Source organism: Mesoplodon bidens, assembly GCF_964165515.1.
Source record: "Mesoplodon bidens genome assembly, chromosome: 13".
Classification (NCBI taxonomy): Eukaryota; Metazoa; Chordata; class Mammalia; order Artiodactyla; family Ziphiidae; genus Mesoplodon; species Mesoplodon bidens.
Genome location: NC_138169.1, coordinates 50759789 through 50778099, shown reverse-complemented (window position 1 = coordinate 50778099; position 18311 = coordinate 50759789). Strand labels below are relative to the sequence as shown.

General features: G+C 42.1%; 1 protein-coding gene across 2 annotated transcripts in view; it reads right to left on the bottom strand.

Annotated features, from left to right (window-relative positions):
- Window positions 1–8156, bottom strand: part of GALNT1 (polypeptide N-acetylgalactosaminyltransferase 1) — a 128094-nt gene extending 119938 nt beyond the window's left edge. Inside the window, exon 1 of one of the 2 annotated variants that reach the window (XM_081252537.1) lies at window positions 8063–8156. The gene's annotated coding sequence lies outside the window, so the exon portion shown is untranslated. The remainder of the gene's footprint in view (window positions 1–8062) is intronic. The other variant, XM_081252536.1, reaches the window with a different exon arrangement.
- Window positions 8157–18311: the final 10155 nt, after the last annotated feature.

Below are 18311 nucleotides of genomic sequence, written 5' to 3'. Positions count from 1 at the left end.
CAACTAAAAAACATGATCCAAGTATATGTTGTCTACAAGACACTTAATTCAAACACACAGTTTAGGCAGGTTGAAAGTAAAAGAATGGAAAAGGATATAACATCCAAACAATTAAGGAAAGCAATCAAAGGAAAAAGAAAAGTAGCAGCTATGTTAATATCAGATAAACGTAGAATTCAGAGCAAAGAGAATTACTAGAGACAGAGGACATTATGTAGTGACAGAAAGTGTCAACCCACCACAAAAACACAGCAACCCTAAATGTGTATGCAGCAGAGAGCTGAAAAATATGTAAAGCTAAAAACTGATATAACCTAAAAGGAGAAACAGACAAATCCACAAATATAGTTGAGACTTCAACATCCCTCTCTCAAGAGTTGATAGAATACCTAGGTAGAAAACCAGCAAGGGTATAGAAGAACTCAACAACACTATCAACCAACAGAATCTAATAAACATATATGAAACATTTATAAAACACTCCACTCAACAGCAGAAAACACATTCTAATCAAGTGTCCATAGAACATATACCAAGGTAGACTATATTTTAAGCCATAAAACAAGCCTAAACACATTTAAAAGAACTGAAACATACAGATTGTATTCTCCAACCACAACAGAATCTAAGTAAAAACCAAAAACAGAAAGATAACAGGAAAATCTCCAAACACCTGGAAACCAGACAACACACTTCTAAGTAATCCATGGGTCAAAGAAGTCTCAGGGAAATACAAACATATATTGAACTGAGTGAAAATAAAAATAAAACAGAATTTGTGGGACACAGCTAAAACAGTGCTTAGAGGAAAATTTATACTGCTAAATGCCCCCATGAATGTAAATGCAAAAAGTCCTCAACAAAATATTAGTAAATAGAATTAAGCAAAATATAAAAGGGATAATACACCATGACCAAGTGGGGTTTATTCCAGGAATGCAAGGCTGGCTCAACTAAAAATCAATCAAAATAATCCATCATATCAATAGGCTAAAGAAAAAAATTACATGAACGTATAAAGATCAATGAGCAAAAAGCACTTAATGAAATTCAACACCCATTCATGACAAAAACTTTCAGAGAGACAGTAACAGAAGGGAATGTCCTCAACTTGATGAAGAGCATCTAGAAAAACCCCACAGTTAACACTATACTTGATAGTGTGTAGTATAATTACCTGACAATTAGCTTTTTTTGATTGTACCATGTAAACGCCTGACATTAAGCTTTTGATTTCCCAGGCATCCAGTTCAAAGATATCCATCCTGAATAAACACATTGCCAGCTACACAGCTAGATAAAGAGCCATGCCGCCCCACCCATAAAGTTACTTTTTTTTCTTTCTTTAAGAAAGCTCTAGTCATTAGATAACTGACCATATGACAGCTTGCTTTTCCCTTCCTCTGCCCTAATTCCTGCTCTTGTGTCTTACATTCACCAATAAAGAGAGAATCCACAAAACCCGAGGCCCCTCCCCATCAACCCCCCAAAAAGCAGAAACCCAGGTCTGCACTCTTTACCCACAACCTCGTTGTGTGGCCTCAGGCATGCCATGTACCCTCCTCCAGGACCTGTAAGTAATAAACCTTTTCTTTTCAAACTTGCCTTATGGTTGTTGCAGAGGTGTGTCTTACAATCACTGTAAGAGCACAAGGGCCAGTCCAGACACAAAACTGGCTCCAGAAGGGGAAAAATGTCTGTGCAGGGGCTCACCACAGGCCCAGGTGAGTGCCAGTCATTTCTAGCCAATAGCATCACTATGGATTGGCAGAGACTGACCCAAAACATAGTGAAAGACTGAATGCTTTCTCCCTAAGATCAGAAACAAGGCAAAAACGTCCTCTCTTATTATTCTTATTAAACATAGTACTAGAAGTTTTCGCCAGTGCAATAAGGCAAGAAGAGGAAGTAAACAGCATGCAGATTGAAAAGGAAGAAATAAAACTGCCCCTATGTAAACAAGACATAGTTGTCTACTTAGAAAGTCTCAAGAAATCTACAGAAAAACTCCTAGAACTAAAAAATGGGTTCCGCAAGACTGCAGAATACAAGATCAACATAAGAAAGTTAATACTTCTCTCTACTAGCAATAAACACATGGACATCAAAATTTAAAATACAATACTATTTTTTAACATCTTTATTGGAGTATAATTGCTTTACAATGTTGTTAGTTTCTGCTTTATAACAAAGTGAATCAGCTATACATGTACATATATCTCCATATCCCCTCCCTCTGGTGTCCCCCTCACCCTCCTGAACCCACCCCTCTAGGTGGTCACAAGCACCAAGCTGATCTCCCTGTGCTATGCAGCTGCTTCCCACTAGCTATCTATTTTACATTTAGTAGTGTATAAATGTCTCTGCCACTCTCTCAGTTCATCCCAGCTTACCCTTCCCCCTCTCCGTGTCCTCAAGTCCATTCTCTACGTCTGCATCTTTATTCCTGTCCTGCCCCTAGGTTCATCAGAACCATTCTTTTTTTTTTAGATTCCATATATATGTGTTAGCACACAGTGTCTGTTTTTCTCTTTCTGACTTACTTCACTCTGTATGACAGACTCTAGGTCCATCCACCTCACTACAAATAACTCAATTTCGTTTCTTTTTATGGCTGAGTAATATTCCATTGTATATATGTGCCACATCTTCTTTATCTATTCATCTGTCAATGGACACTTAGGTTGCTTCCATGTCCTGGCTATTGTAAATAGTACTGCAGTGAACATTGTGGTTCATGACTCCTTTTGAATTATGGTTTTCTCAGGGTATATGAACAGTAGTGGGATTGCTTGGTCATATGGGAGTTCTATTTTTAGTTTTTTAAGGAACCTCCATACTGTTCTCCATGGTGGCTGTCTCAATTTACATTCCCACCAACAGTGCAAGAGGGTTCCCTTTTCTCCACACCCACTCCAGCATTTGTTTGTAGATTTTTTGATGATGGCCATTCTGACTGGTGTGAGGTGATACCTCACTGTAGTTTTGATTTTCATTTCTCTAATGATTAGTGGTGTTGAGCATCCTTTCATGTGTTTGTTGGCAATCTGTATATCTTCTTTGGAGAAATGTCTATTTAGGTCTTCTGCCCATTTTTGGATTGGGTTGTTTGTTTTTTTTTTTTTTTTTTTTTTTTTTTTTTTTTAATTTATTTTTGCTGTGTTGGGTCTTCGTTTCTGTGCGAGGGCTTTCTCTAGTTGTGGCAAGCGGGGGCCACTCTTCATCGCTGTGCGCGGGCCTCTCACTATCGCGGCCTCTCTTGTTGTGGAGCACAGGCTCCAGACGCGCAGGCTCAGTAGCTGTGGCTCACGGGCGTAGTTGCTCCGCGGCATGTGGGATCCTCCCAGACCAGAGCTCGAACCTGTGTCCCCTGCATTAGCAGGCAGATTCTCAACCACTGCGCCACCAGGGAAGCCCGGGTTGTTTGTTTTTTTGATATTGAGCTGCATGAGCTGCTTGTAAAATACAATACCATTTTCAATTGTTCAAAATACAAATACTTACATGTAAATCTAACAAAAACCCAACAAAATCTAACAAAACATAGACTTGTATGATAAAACTACACAATGTTAATGAAAGAAATCAAAGAAGATCTAAATAAATGGAGAGACATACCATGTTCATAGATTGGAAGAAACAACATAGTAAGACATCGATTCTCCCCAAATCGATATACAGGTCTAATGCAATTCCTATCAAAATTCCAGTAGGATTTTTTTTATAAATATAAACAAGGTTATTCTACAATTTATATGGATAAGCAAAGGAAAGAACAGCTAATACCATTCTGAAAAAGAATGAAGTGGGAGGAATCATTCTACACCTACTTAAGACTTATTATATTGCACAGTAACCAAGACTGTACAATACTGGTGGAGGGACAGACACATAGATCAATGGAGCAGAACAGAGAACCCAGAAATAAACGCATACAAGTATACCCAACCGATTTTTTTTTTTACAGATATAAAAGCAATTCAATGGAGGAAACAATGTTGCCTTTTCAACCAATGGTGCTATAATAGCCAAAACTGGAAACAACAAATGTCCTTCAACAGATTTTAAATGGTTAAAAGAACCATAAAAGTACATCCATACTATGAAATACTACTCAGCAATAAAAAGGAAGCAACTATTGATACACCCAATACCTCGATGAGTCTCCAGAGAATTATGCTGGGGGGGGTGGCGTGGGGGGCAAAAGCTCACTTCCAAAAGGTACTTACTATATGACTCCATGTATAAAACATTCTTGAAAGGACAAAATTATAGAAATGGAGAACACATCAGTGATTGTCAGGACTTAAGGAGTGGATGGAACTGGGAGGGAAGAGGGTATGGCTATAACAGAACAACATGCAGAAACCCTGTGCTGATGGAAATGTTCTATATCTTGACTATATCAGTGACACTCTCATGGGTCTGATATTGCACTACAGTTTTACATGATACCACTGGGAGCAACTGGGTAAAGGGTACATGGGATCTTTCAGAATTATTTCTTGTAACTGCATGTGGATCTACAATTATGCCACCAAAAAAATTTTAATTTAAAAAAGCCCAGAGTTTGGGCTTTCTGAGCACTAGCTGTCCCTAACTCCTTGCTTGGTGCCCTGAAATAAATGCTGCACTTTCTTTCATCACACACACACACACACAAAAAGCCCCAAACTGGACCTTCACTCACTACTCTAAGATTCATCACCCAAATGTTAACACTTCAGAATAGATCTACCTTCTTAACAACTCTTTATTAATTTTGGCTTTGTGGTGGACTGCGGAGACATAGACATAAACGTAAAATATTACCCGTACCCTCAAACACCATAAACTCAAGTAGAGTGACAAACACAGGCATAAATCAACAGTGAAAGACTTCATATAGGAGATGAGATTTGAGCAAATCCTTGAACAAGAGGTAGCACTTCCACAAGTGGAAGTGGAGATGGGGATGTCTTGGGAAGAAGAAATCATATGTAAAGACTCAGAGCTAAAAATAAACACAGTGCCTATGAAGAAAGGGGCGTGTGTGTTGTGAAATAACAAAAAGGCGGAATAAGCAGTGTGGGGGTAACAATGGAAGGTCCCCAAAAGCTGGAGCGAGGAATGCAAATGAGAGAAGACTTCCTTACCAACCCAGCCAACCAAAAGCAAGCAGCTCCCCACCACCACACAAACACAGTCTCTCCAGCACCCTTTACCTTTTCTTTCTAGCACTCATCACAAGTTTAATTATTATGTACTTAACTGCATGTTTATCTAATGCTGTCCAACCCCAGTCATCTTGAGTATCTAGCACTGGACTGGCACACAATAAGCGCCCAATAAATATTAACTGAGTCAATGAACAAATAGCAAGTACTCACTTCTAGTTCCCTTCTATGCAGTTGCCGCAGTCTTTCCTGCATTATCTGTCACTCCGTGCGCCATGGTCCCTCTCTGACCCACTGCCTCTTTTAGCTAATTTCTCCTTTTTCCTAGCTCCTCCACCTCAGCCCAGCTCTTAACCCATCATAAAATAAAAACTCAGTATATTTTAAAATAGTGGTTCACATTTGCAATGTTGTAACCCTCTTCTGAATCTCAACCAATTAAGAACTGTATCCCAAGAATCTGTTACTGAAAACAAAGTACTACAGTTTTAAGTTGTTACAAAAGCATAATAGCTGTATATATTACATAAACAGACAAATACCAGCAGAAACCGCTATTCCTGTCAGGGCCTTACTTTCCTGAATATGAGAGCCTTTTCCCAGTATTAGATGATCCTATCTGGTCTATGGAAAGCTGCCCACTGAAGACAGCCAGGACAGTACTCCTCAAGGCTACCAAAGTTACACAAAACAAGGAAAACTGAGAAACTGCCACAGACCAAAGACTAAGGAGACCATGATGACTAAATGCAATGTGGTGCAATGTGGTAACCTGGACAGGATTCTGGAACAGAAAGAGGATATTAATGGGAGGATTGGTGAAATCCTAATAAACTCTGGAATTTAGTTTTTAAAAAATAATATACATACATATACATATGTATGTGGCACTGAGATATGATTAAGATTCAAACGTATAAATATTATTTTATATTATTAAAAAGAGAAAGAGATAGGGCATGCAAGGGAACCAGGAAATGAAACTCAGTCCAGGGTAGCTGGGGCTTAGAGCTGAAAAGCTACACACAGACCTACCTTCATTTTGATTCTGGTCCTATGCTCTTACCCGCTGCCCTGAATATTACCTTGCCTGAACTGCTTGAGATTAACTAGTTTTGACTTCTGAACAGGCTCATTAATATACTCAAGAAGCATTTATTGAGTGCCTACTGCTTACCAGGCACTGTACAGTCTTTGAAGATACATGGCTGGAAAAGGAAGACACAATCTCTGTTCTCATAGAGCTGACACTCTACTACAGAAGCCAGGCATTTAACAAGTATTTGTGTAAATGATGAGTGTTCCCAAGGCATTCAAAGTTGACTTAAGAGCCCTACCAAACAATCCATCAGGACATTTGTTAAACCCAGTTATCACTGGTGTTCTGAATAAGGCCTTCAGTATGAAAACAAATCACTTGAGATCTGAGATCTATCACCTATGACCTGTTAAATCACTTTAACAGATAACTCATTCAGTTGATGTGGCTTGGGACCTGAGATTCTGCATTTCTTCCAAACTCCCAGGTGACAGAGATGCTGCCGCTGGTTCACGAACCACACTCTGCATTAGCAAAGCACTTGAAGGTACCAAGGAAACATCCCTTAAACTATCGTGTAAAATGCAAGCTCCATGAAGCCAAGAGACGTTTTGCCTCTCCTATTCACCATACTATACCCAGGACTTAAAACTATGCCTCATAGACATATGGCACTCAACAAATATTTACTGAATAAGCCAATGGATATATGGTCTAGACAAGTGCTGTTCAATAGTAACCACCGGTCACATTTGGCTACTGAACACTCGTAATGTGACTAGTGAATTTTCAAAACGTTAATTTTAATTAATTTAAATAGCCACATGTGGTTAGTGGCTACCACGATGGATAACCCAAGTCCAGACACAGGTGTAATGTAAAGAGCACTGGATTAATAAGACCTAGGTGTGAATCCCAACTCTGCTGCTTAGCTTGCGCCCTATAAAAGTTACAACTTCTTAGGGCCTCAACTTCATTTGTGAAATGAGGACAAAATACCCACCCATCCCACCCCACCCTCTCAGAGTTCTTGACAAGAATTATTATAGGTCAATGTGTTGATATTAAGCACAAGGTATGATCTCTGCCCTCCAGACACAGTTCACAATCACGAAGACTACTCTGACCATTGCCCACACTTGCCAGAAAATGCCAGGCCTGTCTGGTTAGCTTAGCGGCTCTGTGAATGAGGCCAAGGTCACAAGTTCGGAGGAGGGGGACCTTCACTTAGCAAGGTTGACCAGGTAAGAGAGGCAATGACACTGCAAATCATCACAATTCCTGGCAAATCTTTAAATGGGCATTGCATTGATTATGGATGAGTAAATGACATTTCATTCATTCATTCTTTCAGGAAGCTGTACTACATTACCTAACGCCCGCTACTTCCCATCCACAGACGTCTGCTAATTCAGGGCCGGGTCCTCTTCGCGGGTAGTGGGCCGGAAGCCCCCAACCCGGGCCGCCCGCGTGTCCTCCCCTCCCGCGTCGCGCCGGCCAGGCGGGGGTCAGCCTGGCACCGCGGCTCCAAGTACCACACCGCCGGACCGAACCCAGGAGCCATATTTAGCTGTATTTTGGTCAATAAAACAAACTTCCGTCTTCTAAAGAAAAACGGTTCTAACTCAATGTCAAACTAGGACGGAAACTCGCTTCTCGCCGCAGCGGCCAACCAGAGACGCCGCGTGTCCAGCAGCCCCCGAGTACCCGACCTGGACCCCGCGCCCAGCGTGCCCGCGCCCCGGCCGCGCCGGCCACAAAGGGACAGGAGACGCGAACGCGGCCGGGCCTCCTCCTCCTCCTCCTCCCCCGGGCCCGCGTCAGCGGCCGCGGCTCCGGGACGGCCCAGGCGCGGGCAGACACTCACCTCGGTCCGCGCGCGGCGGCGGCGGCGGCGGCGGCGGGCGCTCCTCGGGGCCGGCCCGGGCGGTCGCGGCGCGGTCCCGCGGGCCGCAGCGCGGGCGCTACTCTCGGGCCGCCGTCCGCCGCGCCGCCTCCTCGACCACTGCCGGCGGCTCCCCCGGCGGGCGGGCGGGCCCGACGCGGGCCCCGCCTCCGCCGCGCCTGCCCCCTCCTCCGCGCGGGGCCTCGCGGGCTCGGCGCGCTACTCCGGGCCACCCCGCATGCTGCTGCCGCCGCCGCTGCCGCTCGCTCGGGACCGCCTCAGCGCGGCGGTCCGGGGCCGCAGGGCCGCCCACGCAGGCCGCTTGGGCGCGGTCCTCCCCGCTCGCGGCGTGCTGGCGGCGGCAGCGGCCCGTGCGGCTGCGCGGGGGAGGCGGGGGCGCCGCGCGCTCACCCGGATGCGGCGCCCCCGCCCCTGTGGCGAGCCCACCTCGGGGCCGCGGCGCTTCCCTCGGGGCCGTGAAGGTTCCGGCTTCTCGGCGCCTCTACCTCTGCCTGTCCCACGCGCGGGAGGCGTGGAACCCGGGCGCCGGAGCGAGGGCCTCCGGGCGGCGCTGCCGGTTCTGTCCCGGGCGGGAGCCTGGGTCTGCGACGGGCTCGGCTGTGAGGTCCGGCCCGGGTGGTCTCCACCTGAACCTGTGCACGGACAAAGGGGCTGCCGCCGCAAGTGAAGTACAGCTCGGGCCGTTTCACGTCGAGCAGGTCGCGGAGTGGGAGGAAAGGACGGTGCCCTCACCGCGCCGACGAGATCTTCGGATCGATCCCGGGGCCGGGGCCAGGGCTGTTCCTGACCCGCGAGCGGCCGACGAGGACTCGGAGCTGGAGGACGGTCAGCGGCCCTTTGGTCTGGCCGAGCTGAGCGCTGCGTCCGGCGACAGGGATGCAGGAGGTCCAGGACCCAGGGTGGGCGGCGAGAGGGGAAGCCACCGACCGGCAAAGCCGGAAGAGGCAGCCAGGCCTTGGGGGACAAAAACAGCCCCGGCCGCCGCAGGATGGGGGCTGTTTAGGGCAGTGGCTCCCGCGTAGTTCTGAGAGGGGCCCTTCCACTGTGCCCCCTTGGGAAACACTCTGCCTTGGCACTAATTCTAGTACCTAGCCGTACCTTAGCCTGAAGAGAAGACGCAGCCTGGTCCTCTGTCACTCACTAGGCATGACCAACTGCTTGAATCATTCAGAGGTTTTTGTGTCTTGCTTGCCAGCGATGAAACTAATGTTTATACTATTTAAATGGTCCCAGTTTTATATTTTAAATAAAGGTGTGTTCGCAGAAAGAACCAAAAGGCTGGAAGCAAATAATGTTACTGAAGATTATCTGTGGAATTTTACTATCCTATTTTGTGCTTATCTACATTTTCCAAGTATTCTAAAATAAAAGTTAAAAGTTGCTTTTTAAAAGCACTTACATAATTTTTTTTTATTTGGTTGGGTTTATTTTTATTTTTATTTTTAGGTGTGTTAGGTCTTCATTTCTGTGTGAGGGCTTTCTCTACTTGCGGCAAGCGGGGGCCCCTTTTCATCGCGGTGCGCGGGCCTCTCACTATCGCGGCCTCTCACTATCGCGGCCTCTCTTGTGGAACACAGGCTCCAGACGCGCAGGCTCAGTAGTTGTGGCTCACGGGCCCAGCTGCTCCGTGGCATGTGGGATCTTCCCAGACCAGGACTCGAACCCGTGTCCCCTTCATTGGCAGGCAGATTCTCAACCACTGTGCCACCAGGGAAGCCCTTACATAATATTTTGAAACAAAGTGAATCATGATTGGCCTGTTAATGTACCACAAGGGAACTTCACTTTGAAGTTTTTATCTTTTTAAAAAATAACCGTGTTAAGGAGAAAAAAAAAAGATTTTTTTGTATCTTGGGGAAAAAAAGATTTGCAAATCGTATATCTGATAAAGGACTTGTGTTCAGAATATATAAAGAACTCTTATAACTTAATAAGACTAATAATTGAATTTTAAATGGACAAGAGAATGGAATAGGCATTTTACCAAAGAAAATATTTACATGGTCAAGAGTAGCATGAAAAGATGTTCAACATCATTAGCCACTAGGAAAATGAAAATCAGAACCACAATGAGGAAGCTCTTCGCACCCACTACAATGGCTGTAATAAAAACGACTGATGATAGCAAGTGTTGCTGAGGAGATTAGAGAAATTAGAACCCTAACGTACATTTCTGATGGATATGTGAAATGTACAGCCACTTTGGAAGTTTGTTAAAAAGGTACTTTAAAAGTTATACATAAGAGTACCATATGACCCAATGATTCCACTCCTAGGTATATACCCCCAAAACTGAAAACATGTTCATATAGCAAGTTGTATATAAATATTCATAGGAGCATTATTCATAATACTTGAAAAGCAGAAACAATCCAGATGTCCAGCAACTGGTGAATGGATAAACAAAATGTGGTATGTCCATACAGTGAATGCTATTCAGCAATAAAACAGAATGAAAGATAGATAGAAGATATATGGAAGATACAACATAGAGGAACCTCAAAAACATTAAACCAAGTGAAAATAGCCATATGGGTGGTGATCATGGGTTAGGTCAGGCAGTAGGCATATGTCAGCATGGTGAGGGCAGTCCTGGGTGTGGTAAATGTGGATCATAAGCAGTCAGGAGTGTGCCTTGCTTTGGATCTGGTGATAAGAGCAGTACATTTTAGGCATTTGTAAGGGGCATGGGAAGGTAATGGTGACTAATTGTTGTATTACTGCACTGGATGTCTATATCCAAAAGCCCCAAATCCTGGGAGCTTAAAACTACACAGGTCCTTTCTGGCCCACAAGCCATGTCCTTTGAGGAAGGGGGACGGTGGGGGGTGGGGGTGGGGCAGTCCATCCCAGGCTGAAGAAGAATCCAGAGCAGCACATGGTTCCTCCTTGGCAGAGACAGTAGAAGGACATGTGGCATATTGTACATGGTCTCGTAACACTTCCTCACCAAGTGTCACTTTTATGCATGCATTTCATTGGCCAAATCAAATGACCTGCCATATCTAACTTTCAAAGAAGCAGGGAAATGCAATAAATCCCAGCATTGTCCCCAGAAGGCAGAGAGCTGCAAAAATTTGGATTATAACATTAATGACTATCACAGGTATCAAAACTGGAGGATAACTTTTTTTAACTTTTTATTTTGAAATAATTATAAATTCATAGGAAGTTGTGAAAACTGTACAGAAAAATCCTTTGTACCCTTCACCCATTTCCCCCCAATGGTTACATCTTGTAACTGTAACTTATAAAAAAGCTATAAACTTGTAACTATAGTACAATATCAAAACCAGGAAATTGGCATTGGTACAATATGTGTGTATAGTTCTGTGCCACTTTATCACATGTTCAGTTTCCCATAACTATCACCAGTTCTGCATCAAGATACAGAACTATTCCATTACAAAGATCTCCCTCATGAACTTCCTTCATAGTCACAACTACCCCTCCCCCATCCCCACTATCTCTAATCCCTGGCAACCACTATCTGTTTTCCATCTCTATAGTTTTGTTATTCAAGGATATTATATAACGGAAGCATACAGTATATGACCTTTTGAGACTGACTTTTTTTTTTTTTTTAACCTGGCATAATACACTTTCATATGGTTGGGTTGTTTTGTTTGTTTTGTTTTTGCTAGTCACCTGTCAACTGGGCCGGGATGAAAGTGCTGGCTCCCCACTTGGTCTTCTCTGACATCACCCCAGCAGGGATTAGAGGGGTCATGAGTGATGCCTTCTAACAAAAGGGTGAAGGTGGGAGTCCCTCTATTCAGCCTTTGCTGACCGGGACAGGGGTGAGGTCACATTTTTTTTTTCTGCAGGGTTTAGCTAGAATAGGGTAGTTACTGGTCTAAAAGTTGTCTACGTTGCCCCTTTCCCAGTCCTTTAGCTAGTGAGAGCAGGCATTTCTTGGGGTTTTTAAAAAATTTTTTCCTGTGGTGTTTCTAGGTTGCCAGCTTCTCTAGCCTAAGATATATGAGGCAAGAGAAACAAACAAACCAAACACACAAAAAAACAACACAGAGAACTCATTGTCCTGTCATTCCTCAGATCCCAAGTTCCTTAGTCAGTTGTCTTCTTCTCTCTGCCTTTCTGTTGTTTGTTTCATATACAATGTCCAGGGCTTTTAACTGTTCTTAGTGGGAAATGTACTCCATCCACACTATTCCATCTTGGGCAGGAACAAGAATTTGGGAATAAAGTTTTAAAACATAAATTAGAGCAGATTGCAGATTATTCCTATTAAAAAGTCACTCCCAGTTTCTTGCATTCCAATAGGCTTTTTGAGTCAGAGAGAAAAGGGAAGATTTATTGCTGATTTATTGGGAATTCCACACATATACTCTGGAGACTTATATGGGCTATAATATCATACAGGAAAAAAATAGGTGAAATCCTGGGAACTGCTAGATCAGAGACTCAATGGAGTCCGAGGTCAGCAAGCATGAAGGAGTGGAAAAGTTGAGACAGCTGGTGAGAAGAACAAGCCTGAGATTCTGCAGGTGGAGAAGGCTCAGCATATGCCATTTGGGCACATGGCCAATGAAGGTGAAAAAGGCAGTGACAGAAATGAACCTAAGAAACTGAAAATAATACAGTCAGACCAGACACCAGTATGAATTTTTTTTAAGGTTAAGGAAAGCAGGAGTCAGAATAGCAGCTAAAACCTAAGTCAAGTACAAAAATCATCAAGGGCAGTGGAAGCAAGTCTTAGTGGGCAGTAGATTTGGGTGGGCAGCCGTCACTTAAGAGGAAATCAAATGGAATGAACCTGAAATGAAGAGAAATGGAAGAGACGTTGGGTTCTCGGTTCAAAAGAGGTACTGTGGAGTAAGACAACCAGAGGGTTTGTTTGTTTGTTTGTTTGGCCATACCCTGCAGCATGTGGGTTCTTAGTTCCCTGACCAGGGATGGAACCCATGCCCCCTGCACTGGAAGGCGGAGTCTTAACCACTGGACCACTGGGGAAGTCCCAACCTGAGTTTTAACACATGTAAATTCATGGTATTATTAGATGGCATTTAGGAAGACTCAGTGAAAAAAACTTGGTAAGTAGCACAGGGTGGAGGAGAAGATGCAGGTCTTTTCCAGCTAAGAGTGGTTTTGAGAGATTTATAAAATACCTTTTTGTGGCCCCTTCTTTCCCCTAGTCATAGCTTCCCAGTCCCACAGGGCACCAGTCTATCTGAATAATTATTTACACATTTCTAGCAAAGGAGTGAGGCACTGCTTTTATAGCTTTAGGCCCAAAGGAAGATGTGGTAACAGAAGCTATGTGACTAAGAGCAATACCCTCACATATGCCACACCACCTGGCTAAGTGACCCTTGAGACAGTTTCTACTAGCTCTGAGCATTCTGAATATAGTCTGTCTTACACTGCCCTGCCATGTTGGCCTTCCTGAAACACCAAGTTCATGAAGCCATTCTGTCCACTCACACATTACTCAAGCCCTTCACAATCTTGTCCCATTCTCATCAGTCCCAGCCCTCTTGCCCACAGCTCCCCCATAAGAATTCTCTGCTCCAGTCATACCACACCCACTTCAGTGTTCCCTCTCTCCAGATTTATTATGCTGTTTATTTCTTCCTTGCCTACCTTCCTCCACCTATCTTCATCCCTATGGATTCTTTCGCAGTGCAATTTTCTTTACCATCTACCACCTCTTCGGTTGGGTTGATCTCTCTCTCTCTCTCCTTTTTCTTTTTGAATTCGTATAATTTCATCATCTGGGGCATTTTTTTTCCCCACACAAATTAGCTGCCTCATGATATGATAGCTATAATGTTTTATGTGTCTATGGCTTATATCACCTCCTAGATGGTATGCACTGTAGATGCACATTTTAAATATAAAAGTAATACATACATATATAAAATACATATGATAAAAAATTCAAATAGGATAGGAAGATATGAAACAAAGGCTTAAATTTTTTCCACCCAATAGCATCCCCAAAGGTAACTACCTTTAATTAATTCTTTTTGGTTGTTGCCACCCCACCTCTCTGATGGATATCTCCCCTAATTCTAAATAGTATAGTTCCAATTCTTGATTTATCAACTTTAGACAGTGTGTGTCAATTTTTGTGGCCATACAAACAATCCCCAAGTCATTGTTTACAACAAACACTTATTGCAAGCTCAAAAATCATTGGCTGCCACCATGCTGGACTTGGTTTGGCTTGACTCTATGTGTCTTTTTATCTTGGGTCTTGGGCTAAAGGAGCGTCCTTCATTATTTGGGATATGCTTTTCCCACGGCAGAGGGCCACAGCTGAAGAAAAGTAACTGAAACACGATACTTCTGAAAGCCTCTGTTCAGAGCTAACCAGTGTCACTTCCACCCACATTTCATTGTTCAAAATAATTCATATGGCCGAGCCCAGAGTTGATGGGGATAGGCATGAAACTATCTTTGCCCTATCAGGAGGTATGGCAAAAATCATATGACAGAAAGAGTGGATGTATAACCTACTACATAGAAGCAGCAAAAGTTGGAAACAATAACATCTACCACACACAAGTTTTTTATTGATTTCCACATATCAAAGAATAGGAATTGGGCTCATTAACACCACCTCTGTCTCCCTCCTATTTTCAATATTTTGTTAGTTGTATTATAAGTACTTCCTCTACTGGCTTAATTTATAACCTTAAATTATAAAAAGAAAGTACTTTCTTGGCCACTCAACTTTATGTAGTATCTCTCAAGTCTTCATTATAAAAAATGAGGATATGTATACCCTCACACTTTTACATCCTCTCTTCCCTTTCCATCTCGTAACTTATACATTATAAAGGTTTATAACATTTCCTTCTGTTTTGGAACTATAATTAGGTTTTCTATGCTTTGTGTATAAGTTGATTCAAAAAAGTAAAATCCAGTAAAGGGTGCTTGAAATACTAAAATTGTGTGCATATTATTTTCTGCAGAATCAAGAAATGTAGGTAGACTTGTGGAGAAGGAAATGTACTTAGGCTTTTCCTAAATATGTATAGATTCAAAAATAATATTTCAAAAACCAAGATAGAATGTTTTATCCTTCATTACACTCCATAAGCTATTCAGAATCATGTTACATTTAATTTGTTTTATATAGGCTGTGATTTTGCTATAGAGCTTTTTATTTTTCAGAGAGTTTCTGTTTGCCTTACTTTTTTCTTATTGACAGAAGAAACAATCACCTTCACTCTATTACTAAGTTCATATAACTTTTAAAATAATACTTATTTGTTAAGGTGAATTCATTTTCCTATCAAATACATTTATCTGCAAGTCTTCTAACTATGTGTTTCACTTTGAACCAATTGCCTTTATACCTGCTGCCCAACCAACAGCGTAGGGATTCTTTTTATTGCTATTCTGAGTTGTGGCCATTAATTTTTTGATTTTATATCTTCATCTTTTTTTATTTCAATTTTCATTTTCTTAAAGCATATACTCAACTGATTTTTTTTCCATAAAGGGAGGTAAATGTTGAATTCTTTCAATGTGATTTGCATACTGGTAAATTGGCTAGATATAGAATTCTATGTTCCAAACAATTTTCTGTTAGTATTTTGAAGGCATTGTTCTATGGTAGTCCAGCCTAAAGGTAGAAAATCTGAAAGCCAATATGATTCTCATCCTTTTCCCAATGAGTTGTTTTTGCCCTCAAGAAGCTTTTAGAGCTTTCTCTTTAACTTAGTATAGTGAAATTTCATAAGGATACGTAAGTTCACAATGAGTGCTGTTCAGAAAGCAGTCAATTATTTAATCAACCAGGATATTTTTGATATCCTGTTACATGATCAACAGTGTTGAAGACATGTGGGGTACATACAAGAGGAACACAATTATTTCTCAGAGAGCTTCAATCTATAGGAGGGCATTTGTGGTCAGGCTAAAGAATAAATCTTAAATGGCTCTTACGTAATGGATTCTATTTTTTTTTGATTGATTTATTTATTTTTGGCTGTGTTGGGTCCTCACTGCTGTGCGCGGGCTTTCTCTCTAGTTGCAACCAGCGGGGGCTACTCTTCGTTGTGGTACACAGGCTTCTCATTGCGGTGGCTTATCTTGTTGCAGAGCATGGGCTGTAGGCATGCGGGCTTCAGTAGTTGTGGCACGCCGGCCTCAGTAGTTGTGGCACGCAGGCCTCAGTAGTTGTGGCTCGCAGGCTCTAGAGCACAGGCTCAGTAGTTGTGGTGCATGGGCTTTGTTGCTCCGCGGCATGTGGGATCTTCCTGGCCCAGGGCTCAAACCCAGGTCCCTTGCACTGACAGGAGGATTCTTAACCACTGTGCCACCAGGGAAGCCCCGTAATGAATTCTTAGTAAGCCAGATTGCATTCAATCATTTATTTTGTGTCTGATGAGACTGTGTAAGGTAAAAGCTATTTATTTTTTCACCTCTGGTAAAAAATAATTAAATTCTGTGACTTTGTGAGGAGGAAAGAAAGTCAGCCTTTCCTTTGGTCTATTGCCTCTTTTTGCTGAAAATTACTTTTTTCCAGCCTAAAGTTACCTTTGTACTAATCATTGTCCATTACTGTCATTTAAAAATAATTTTTGAATAAATATTTCAAATTATTTATTTAGTAAATGATTATAGAAGTTGAAATTCATTCTTTTCATTCTCTCTTTTTGGCTTCTCCTGCAACTTGACCACATTTACAATGAGCTTCTTGCTGGCTTGGTTTGTCTTCTTGAGACTACTGTTATACTTTCTTTTAGGATCATAGAACTCACATCCCCTAACCTAGGTATCTATACCAGCAAAGAAAATAAAACCATGACCATTTTTGTCCTTTTCCTGTAGGTATACCCCTAGATCATTTAGACCACGAAGGCCAGATTCCTGCCATCACAGTGAATAATGACATGATCTCCTTTTAAAGTTGATGAGAATAAATGAAATATGACTGGAAAAAAAGACACAAGATGGTTTCACCAAAAACTAAAGTGAGAATACTACCTCCAAATGTCTCTATAATCTGTGTCACCAATTAAAATTAAAAAAAGACAATCGAGGAATAGTTTAAAGAAATTGGTATTTAAAAGCATGGAAAAAGAACTCACCTCTTTTATACTAAAATCTTGAGATCCCTTAAATTCATGTTTCTCAATCTTTAGTGTGATTCAGAATCCTCTAGAGATGCTTGTTAAAAATAGGATCCCACCTATTTTTAGGGTCCCAGGGTGGGACCCTATTCTCTGGGTCCCACCCTGGGAGTATCTTGGAGCAGGTAGAGCAGGCTCTATCCACTCCCAGCCCCAGACATCTTCCAGGAAATTTTTTGAGAATTTTTTGGAAAGATCTTGATCTGGCAGTTTAAAACCTGAGGATCTGTATTGCAAAAGAACAGCTGAACGCTATTGCCAAACAGCTGCCACCCAGCCCACACCCTCAAAATGTGTTGTGTGTTCTGAAGGCTTTGCAATGTTTATCTCTCTTTGCATATCTGTTAGTAACTCAGACAACTAACTGTTGTTGTCTGTTAGATAAGATAGGACATTAATAGTCTCCTCTGGGAGTTTTCTCAACCACCCTTTCAGAAAAATTGTTAGAAGACAAATCTTAAAGCAGAGGAAAGTGAAGTCCTAACAATGGACATGTGTGTACACATAAGTCTAACACACACATAAATCACACTCTTACGTATACACATATGTGCCACAGACTTTATACTTTAGAGGTGAAGGTTCATAATGAGACAGGAGTTTCAGAACTTCCTTCTGATATGTGGCTAATCAGAAAATCTTGTAGACATGAGAAAATGAAATAATTTGAAAGACAACTGGAAAATGAGATAACATATTAGGACTTCAGGATACAGAGAAACCGTATGGTCATTAAATCCCAACCATTCTGTGATGGTTTAATGTCCTCCCTAACACACTTACGAGTGGTCATCACCTCAGATTTGAATTTCTCAAAGTATGGGGAATTCAATGACTCCAGAGGTCACTCATTCCACTTTTCTTATAGGTCCCTTAGAAATTTCTTCCTTACATTGACAGGAAATCTGTGTCCTTTAGTTTCACCTTAACATCTATTTCGTCTGACACTGATACAGTTATACCACCTATTTTTGTGTTCTGGGTATTTTTTCTGTCCTTTCATTTTTAGCTTTCTGTGCCTTATGTTTAGGTATGTCTTGAAAATGGCATATAACTAGATTTTAAAAGTCTCTGCAGTAAACATTGTCTTCAAGACTGAG